Source organism: Oncorhynchus nerka, unplaced genomic scaffold, assembly GCF_034236695.1.
Source record: "Oncorhynchus nerka isolate Pitt River unplaced genomic scaffold, Oner_Uvic_2.0 unplaced_scaffold_1997, whole genome shotgun sequence".
Lineage (NCBI taxonomy): Eukaryota > Metazoa > Chordata > Actinopteri > Salmoniformes > Salmonidae > Oncorhynchus > Oncorhynchus nerka.
The window spans coordinates 47,987-57,094 of NW_027039326.1; the positions used below are offsets into that span (position 1 = coordinate 47,987).

The 9,108-nt window shown below is 44.5% G+C and overlaps 1 pseudogene; it reads right to left on the minus strand.

Annotated features, from left to right (window-relative positions):
* Nucleotides 1-1,634: 1,634 nt before the first annotated feature.
* LOC135567490 (homeobox protein SIX3-like) lies at nucleotides 1,635-3,333 on the minus strand (annotated as a pseudogene).
* Between the last annotated feature and the right edge of the window lie 5,775 nt (nucleotides 3,334-9,108).

Consider the following 9,108-nt stretch of genomic DNA (forward strand, 5'->3'; position numbering starts at 1 on the left):
ATGCACCATTGAGAGAGGACAGGATGGGCTGTGTCACTGCCTGGTACAGCAACTGCACTGTCCGCAACCGTGGGGCTCTCCAGAGGCTGGTGCGATCAGCCCAACGCATCACTAGGGGAACACTGTCATCTCTCCAGGACATCTATAAGCACCCGGTGTCACAGGAAGGCCAAGAAGATCATCAAGGACCTCAGCCACTTGAGCCACGGCCTGTTCACCCCGCTACCATCTAGAAGGCGGAGACAGTACAGGTGATTCAAAGCTGGGACCAAGAGACTGAAAAACAGCTTATTTCTCCAGGCCATCAGACTGTTAAATAGTCACTATTAGCTGGCCTCCACCCAGTACCCTGCCCTGAACTTCAGTCACTGTTACTAGCCAGCTACGACCCGGTACTCAACCCTGCACCTTAGTACTACCCTATGTACATAGTCATTGAACCCTGGTCACTTTAATAATGTTTACATAGTGTTTTACCCACTTCATATGTATATACTGTATTCTAGTCAAGGCTCATCCTATATAACTACCACTGTGCACATCTTTTTTATTCATATGCTGTCCATCATTTCTAAACAGCCACAGGAGGTTGGTGGCACCTTAATTGGGGGAGGACGGGCTCTTGGTAATGGCTGGAGCGAATCAGTGGAATGGTATCAAATACATTAAACACATGGTGTCCATGTGTTTGACGCCATTCCATTGACTCCGCTCAAGCCATTATTACAAGGCATCCTTCCTCAACAGCCTCTACTGATACACACACGATCATATACATATAAACTCAGCAACAACAACAATAAAGTCCCTTTTTCAGGACCCTGTCTTTCAAAGATCATTCATAATAATCCAAATAACTTCACAGCTCTTCATTGTAAAGGATTTAAACACCGTTTCCCACGCTTGTTCAATGAAGACAGGACGGACTGCCATGTTGGATCGGAGGGTGAGGGCTAGGGCCAATTCCCCCAGAAATGTCCGGGAACTTGCAGGTGCCAAGGTAGAAGAGTGGGGTAACATCTCACAGCAAGAACTGGCAAATCTGGTGCAGTCCATGAGGAGGGGAGACGCACTGCAGTACTTAATGCAGCTGGTGGCCACAGACTGTTACTTTTGATTTTCTTAATTGCTTTATTTTTGGAGAGACGATTTGTGTGTATTGAAAGGTAAAGGGCATACCTGGTCAGTTGCACAACTGAATGCAATTCTATTGAAATGTGTCTTCCGTATTTAACCCAACCTCTCTGTTTTGTATCGTTAGGTGTTACTGCACTGTTGGCGCTAGGAACATAAGCATTTGGCTATACCCGCGATAACATTTGCAAAACGTACACAACCAATAAAATTGTATTTGTAAAAGACCAAGGACATGCTGTTGGCGCCATACAAATAGGTAAATGGCTCTGCATTCTAGTCTCTTGTCCCCATCCAGTGGTCCCAAGGAGGAAGTGCGTCTGCCAGCATAATGACATCTCATTGTGGCCACCAGACCGCGCTGTTACACATGAATAGATGCCAGTTTATGTTCGCGCAGTGATGAAATAACACGTTGCAAAAAGCAGTCAGACTCCGTGTATGACAACGCTTTATAGAATAACCACCAACTCTAGTCCAATAATAAATGAACTCATAACAATGATCAACTTCACATTTATTTTCATAAAGTACGTATTTGTCAATTATAAACCAACAAACTGTCCTTTACAGTGCTTCAAAGGACCATCTGTACAATTTCTGACATCAGGTGAATAATTTATTTACAGATAGACAGACTGGGAAGGTGTACTAAACACCATGATTGTCAGAAAAGCATCAGGAGAGAAAGAGAGATGGATGTTCTGCACATTGTAAATATCATGTAGGTCTATTTCAGACAGCAAACTCTTATAACATAAAAATAAATATGTCCATATGAATTCTCCGTGAAATCCAAGCCCCTTAGTAGCATGTATCCTGTTATCAATGGGCAGTTTCAGATGTCAAAGTCAGAGTCGCTGTCCATTACCGAGAGGATCATCTCCTGGCTGCATGCACTTCCGGTGGGCTGCATTCTGTCCTGGCCAGAGCGAGCATGGCTCCTGGTCGTATCCCAGTGGGCGAGCCTGGGAAATAACACAAAATTGTTGTATTACCCAGATCACAGCTCACCCCCCAAATGTTTAGACAGACACACAAATATTTGCAGATGTTGCAAAAATAGGTAAAAGTCCTATACACATCAGTGCCTCCCATACAAGATGTTTATCCAGAACTCATGTAAAGTCCAAGGCTTTCCATTTGGGTTCACTTTGCAGAATCAGATTTCCCCTATTTTTAAACAATAGCGTACATTCTCCCTGAACGGAAGTTGTGGATGTAATGTATTAACCTGTTCTGCTGGCGGCTGCGCGGTCTCTCTGTCTCCGGGTTCTGAACCAGTTCCTGACCTGTGTTGGAGTGAGCCCGGTGGCACGCGCCAGCTCCCTTTTCCTCGCGGGGTCTGGGTGGGGTCCTGAGGTACCGTTCCTCAGCAGGCCCCTCGTCCGCTCCTGGAAATTATCATCAACATCATAAACTGTAGTCTATTTACGGGAAAACAAATAATAATGTAATCCAAACAATAAGGAAATAAATCTAAATTAAATGTAGGCTATCCATAACAATTCAAGTGTAGAATTGGGCTACAACCCATAAAAGCCATGGCCTGAAAAATATGAAACACCAATAAAACAAAGAAAAAACCTTGAAGCAGTGTGAGTTCGTCTCGCCGTCCCAGATAGTTCTTGGTAAAGGAACTTTTCCTGATACGGTACTTGTCCACCGGGCCCAACGACCGCCAAGCGCAGCCTCTCAGCCTCCCGGTAGTGCGCCTCGAGCCACATGGCCTGTAGTTTACCGTGCGAGGCGACGCATAAAGCTGTGGTTCTCCAGGATGCAATAGAGTTCGCGGTAGTTCCCGGTGTGAAAGGCGACCACGGCACGCGCCCTCCGGACGGACTCATGCTCTGTAATGAAGCACGCGCCACCTGGGCCACCGGCAGGACCACAGAAACCGCTATGAGCCGCTCGACGTCCCCGGTCTCCTCCAAAGTCTCACACACCGGCCACCTGACAAGAACAACAACAACAACAACTGTCACCTGACAAGAACAAACAACAACTGTAATCTCCAAAGTAAGACACACATCACAAACAAAACAAATAAACACACACACACACACACACACACACCTGCGCTGGGGGAGAAACGGAGCCCAGGAGAGCAGAGGCAGGTGCGCAAGCAGGTTCCTCCGGTAATAGTGCCGGGCAGGAGGAAATGGGGGGAAAGAGCTCTAGCGGGGATCTGAACACCATCGGGTCAGCGTAGAGGAGAGAAGAAAAGGCCAGTTGTCCGCTATGAGCCCGTTATGAGCTCGACAGTCTGGTGGAGTCTTTCATAGCTCACCTGATGGGCGGCAGGGACCCTAGGTCTGCATCTCCACTGGGTGCCCTGTTGGAAGGGTGGGGCTGTGAAAGCAGCAATGCCCATCACAGCCTAGCAAGTGACAGACCCTTTCCCTCCGAAGGGGACAAACACATGAGGAGGATGAAGAGAGGAGAGCATGATAGAAAAAGGCTTACAGTTTATCCCTGAAAAAGTGTTCTGAATTCTACAACATCAATGGAAAATCTCAATTGATTTCCTTTATTCTTCATGCCTTCCCTTCATTTTAAAAAGTTCAAAGGTAATTGAGGGAGAAGCAGCGAGGAGAGGGAACTTGAGAGAATAGGAAACAAATGTGCTTGTAAGAAATTAGTCTCCTCGTCCACTAGCATGTCATCAGGCAAATGATGTTTACAGAGGTGGAATCCCCAAATACATGTGTAAAGTGGTAAAATATATGTAGCTAGTTGGTGAAATTGCCACTGGGGATGGGGGTGTAGAATTTCAGAAATTCACTTTAAACAAAACATTCACACTCTACTAATTTCACCCTTGGTGGTCTCCCATTCTCATTGGGTCAGCACTATCAATATGGCTCAGATTGAAAAGGAGAAAGTGCATTCGTCCTGGTTTTCCTGTTGGTTGGGAAAAATGTGGCAGCACCCCTGGTAGGCTAAACAAATCACACCCGACAGTCCTGCATGGCTAAACCTAAAGCACCAAAATAGTACCCCTGTCATATTGGCGTTTGTCATTTGAATAAAAATGTTCAGAATGACCGAGATGCTGACAGAATCTTGTCCTGGAGGCAGAACTGAGTGATTTCACTAGACGGCCAGCTGCAAAGTCAAATTGTCTGTATTGTAAAATCATTTTGGTCTTCAGTTAAGGTTAGGTATAGGGTTAGCAGTGTGGTAAACAAGAGCTTTTTAACCCCCCCTTTATTTAACTAGGCAAGTCAGTTTAGAACAAATTTTATTTTCAATGATGGCCTGGGAACAGTGGGTTAACTGCTTGTTCAGGGGGCAGAACGACAGATTTTTATCTTGTCAGCTCAGGGATTCACATATAGCAACCTTTCTGCCATTACTAGTCCAACGCTCAACCACTAGGCTACCTGCCGCCCGGTCTACCTACTGAGGCAGAGGTCCTGAGTTCCAGCCTCGGTATGAGCCAAATCAGAGGAAGTGGTTGAATCAGTTGTTTCACGTCATTTCAAATGAAATTACAATGAACCAACGCGGGAATAGAACGCCGAGCTGCCCAGTGGGTCGAAGCTGCCCAGTGGGTCGAGCTGCCCAGTGGGTCGAGCTGCCCAGTGGGTCGAACTGCAGTGGTCGAACTGCCCAGTGGGTCGAACTGCCCAGTGGGTCGATACTATACCTCATTTGAGTGTCACTACAGTACCAGGCATTTTATTGATGTGAATGAGAAAAAAGTTACCTCTAACCAAGGCTGGAATTAATTGTTATGACATTCTTAGATGTGTTTAGTGGACATAGTTAGGTTAAATAAATAAATACCCTGGATTCTGGAATGTATTAATGATCAATTATAATCTCATAGACCGACAAACAAAGTTGGGCTCCCGAGTGGCGCAGTGCTCTAAGGCACTGCATCTCAGTGCTTTAGACGTCATTACAGACACCCTGGTTTGAATCCAGGCTATATCACAACCGGCCGTGATTGAGAGTCCCATAGGCGAAGCACAATTGGCCTAAGGCCATCCAGGGTTACCGGGTAAGGTCACACATTGGAAATAAGTATTTGTTCTAACTGACTTGCCAAGTTAATAAAGGGCCAAATGAATAAAAGTTGCTCTGGATAAGAGTAAGCCCAAATGAATAAAACTGTCAATGTAGATGACGTTTAGCCTTGACTAGACCTGTTTTGTGTGCATCTCTTAGAAACGGGGTACTCTTTGTACAAAATATGATTTCATCAGATTCTTGATGAGAATGAATACCCATCTGTTCACTATTTGATGATACTGGCATTTCAATAGCAAAACAACTCAACCATCCATGTCCTTGTTCGTAAAAGCTTGTCCTGTTATGTGACATGGATGTCCCCATTTTGAAACACCCATTGATACAGGATTAATTGTGTAAAGTCTCCCATTGGACCTTGACAGTAACATCTATCAGAACCAGAGTATCTGGCTGGAAGAAGACCATGACAGCTTCCAGCCAGATACCTCTGGTTGTACCTGGCTCCTACTAAGTATGTGAAGACAGCTGTCTAGAAAACTAGCACCTTAAATGTAATATATATACAGTTGAAGTCGGAAGTTTATATACACCTTAGCCAAATACATTTAAACTCAGTTTCTCATAATTCCTGACATTTAATCCTCTTAAAAAACCCTTATTTTTAGGTCAGTTTTTCTGGAATTTTCCAAGCTGTTTAAAGGCAGTCAACTTAGTGTATGTAAACTTCTGACCCACTGGAATTGTGGATGCATTGAATGATAAGTGAAAAGAATCTGTCTGTAAACAATTGTTGGAAAAATTACTTGTCATGCACAAAAAGTAGATGTCCTAACTGACTTTCCAAAAACTATAGTTTAACAAGAAATGTGTGGAGGGTTGAAAAACAAGTTTTAATGACTCCAACCTAAGTGTATGTAAACTTGACTTCAATGTATATACACAACAACATTTTATTTATAATGTATATGTGTGTCTTTTTTTAAAAGCGTATGTTCCATGGTTCAGAAGCCTGACCTAGAGCATACTGCTGAGCCAAACTGGATCTGTGTTAATGCAGATTGAATGTGTTTATCAGACTAATGTTAGATATGATAAATCTGACTATAATAGAATGGCTTAACACTCAAATGATGAATATGATAAAGCAGAACAGTGGTTAGAATAATGGCTTATATTAAAAGGCAGAACACAGAGCAACACATGCCCGTCTGTGGTCTAGGTGAGATTCTCCGCCACAATGCCCCCGTACCGGATGTTTGCCATTACCAGTATTAACGGGGCAAGCTGCTTAACGGTGATATGGTGGACAGAGGTCACACCCTGACCTGCGGTTTATTTCATCATAATGATAATTGTCTGTGTGCATGTATGCGCATATGTCCAGTGTGTGTCCACTACCTTGGGATGCAGACATCATACAGTGAGATTTGATTTCAGAATGATAGATGAAGATCTATATCTGCAGGAGTGCCCATGAGGTCTGGGGAGTTGATTTGGGATGGGGCAAGATTGTTGTGCCCTGTCCAAAACAACCGTACACCAGATTGGTGATTGACACATCTGATCACTTATGACACATTGTTGTTCTTCATGCTTCCAGATGAATCAAAACAACGAAAAACATGCACAGGCCCATGCAGATGTGTCAGTGTGGACTGGCGGGGGGGGGGGGGGGGGGGGTCACTGCACAGCTCAAAGGGTTAATGCCTATTACCCCCACATGCAGATGGACCTGTCTGAGCCCTGTCAGTGTGTGTGTGTGTTCTGCATTGTCTAGGAATGTGTTGATGGTTTATTCACTCAGGGTGATGCATCTGAACCAGGATATGTCAAGGCAGTATCCATTCCATCAATTCTCTAACTCTCTCGTTCTCTCAAACAAACACACACGCGCTACTAGAAATGTCTTAGCTATTGGTCACAGTCTGTCAGATCCACTCTGGAGTCTAAAGCAGACTGCTGGATCTATAATATAACTATGACATCAGGTAGGTGTGGTTCTACTTGACCCACACAAGGAGACACACAAAGGTACGCTGGTATCAATGTTCTGTCCTTATAAGCTGTATAGCAGGCTGGTTCTATACTCAATACACATCTATTGTCCCCAATCTCCCCATGGAGAAATATTAACCATACAGAAACATTTAAACTGGAGGCCAAATATGAGGAGGAGAAGAGAGGGGAGGAGAGGGAGTAGAGAGGGGGAGGAGGAGCAAAGGGAAGAGAGGAGAAGAGGAGGAGAGGGAGAAGAGAGGGGGAGGAGAGGAGGAGAGGGGGAGGAGATGAGTAGAGAAGGGAAGGAGAGGAGAAGAGAAGGGGAGGAGATGAGTAGAGAAGGGAAGGAGAGGAGAAGAGAAGGGGAGGAGAGGAGTAGAGAGGGGGAGGAGAGGGGAGAGAGAAGGGAGGAGGAGCAAAGGGAAGGAGAGATGTCTGATGATTCTCACTGAATTTAATAAAAAACAAAACAAAAAGAGAAGTAAGCATTGTGGTCTGAAGCCAAAAAAGAAAGGAAATTCACGAGCACAATGCGCCATCTTTACCCATGCCTTCAACCAAGGTTTTCCAGCACACAGCTTTGACCCACTACAGTAGCTATGTTGGTCTATTGCACTTCCAACAATGTGTAGGCAGGATGCTTATGATTCAAACCTTCTCAAAACAGCCTAATTCATAGTCTTTGAGGAGGCTCTCCCACAATGTGATTTGTACCGCATACAGGTAATGTGTTGCATTTCTAGATGGACTCGCCAGTGTCATGCTGAAAACGGAAAAGCCTTGCCCAAACCGTTGCCACAAAGTTGGAAGAATCGTCTAGAATGTCATTGTATGTTGTGGTGTTAACATTTCCTTCACTGGAACGAAGGGGCCCAACCATGAAAAATCAGTTCAAGACCATGATTTCTCCTCCACCAAGCTTTACAGTTGGCACTATGCAGTCGGCTAGGTAGCGTTTCCTCCTGGCATCCGCCAAACCCAGATTAGTCCGTCACACTGCCAGAGGGTGAAGTATGTTTCATCATTCCAGAGAACGCGGCTTGAGATTTACACCACTTCAGCCGTTGGTTGGCATTGCGATCTTAGGTTTGTGTTTGGCTGCTCAGCCAATTTTGAAACCACCATGAAACTCCCGATGAACAGTAATTGTTGACTTTGCTTCCAGAGGCAGTTTGGAAGTCAGTAGTGAGTGTTGCAAATGAGGACAGACGATTTTTATGCACTACGCGCTTCAGCGGTCCCGTTCTGTGAGATTGTGCTGCCTACCACTTAGCGGCTGAGCCGTTGTTGCTCCTAGACGTTTTCACTTCAAAATAACAGTACTTACAGTTAATCGGGCAGCACTAGCAGGCAGAAATTTGACGAACTGACTTGTTGAAAGGCGTCATCCTTTTGAAGGTGCCATGTTGAAAGTCACTGAGCTCTTCAGTAAGACTCATTTTACTGACAATATTTGTCTCATGGAGATTGCATGGCTGTGTGCTCGATTTTCACCCTGTCAGCAACAGGTGTGGCTGAAATAGCCAAATCCACTAACTTGAAGGGGTGTCCACATACTTTTGCATATAAAGTACCAACTTGACAATTATTGAAATGGACAGTCTGGTGACGACAGTTACAAAATGGTTTGTTCATTTACTCTGTTTATTTCACATTTGTCTGTCTAACACAGTTGTGTTGGAAACAAGTTAGCAAGCATGGATGGCATTGTCTTCTGACTGCACAGGTCAGCAAGCAATGAACATAGTGATGTTTTATCTGGGTGCTTCGTGTTTAACCCACAGCCCTGCTACTTTTAATACTGGGTGGATGGCGACTTCAGAACACATTAAAGTAACTACACTGTACTGATCAGTCAGTGTGTGCTGGATTATAATGACAAGAAAATGTAATTGAAAAGGAAGGAGTGTACTGAATTCTCACATAAATTAAGGGATATAATTTGCTCTGGGTTTTCCATGTTTACACGTCTGTTCTGGTGTGCGTGTATTATAG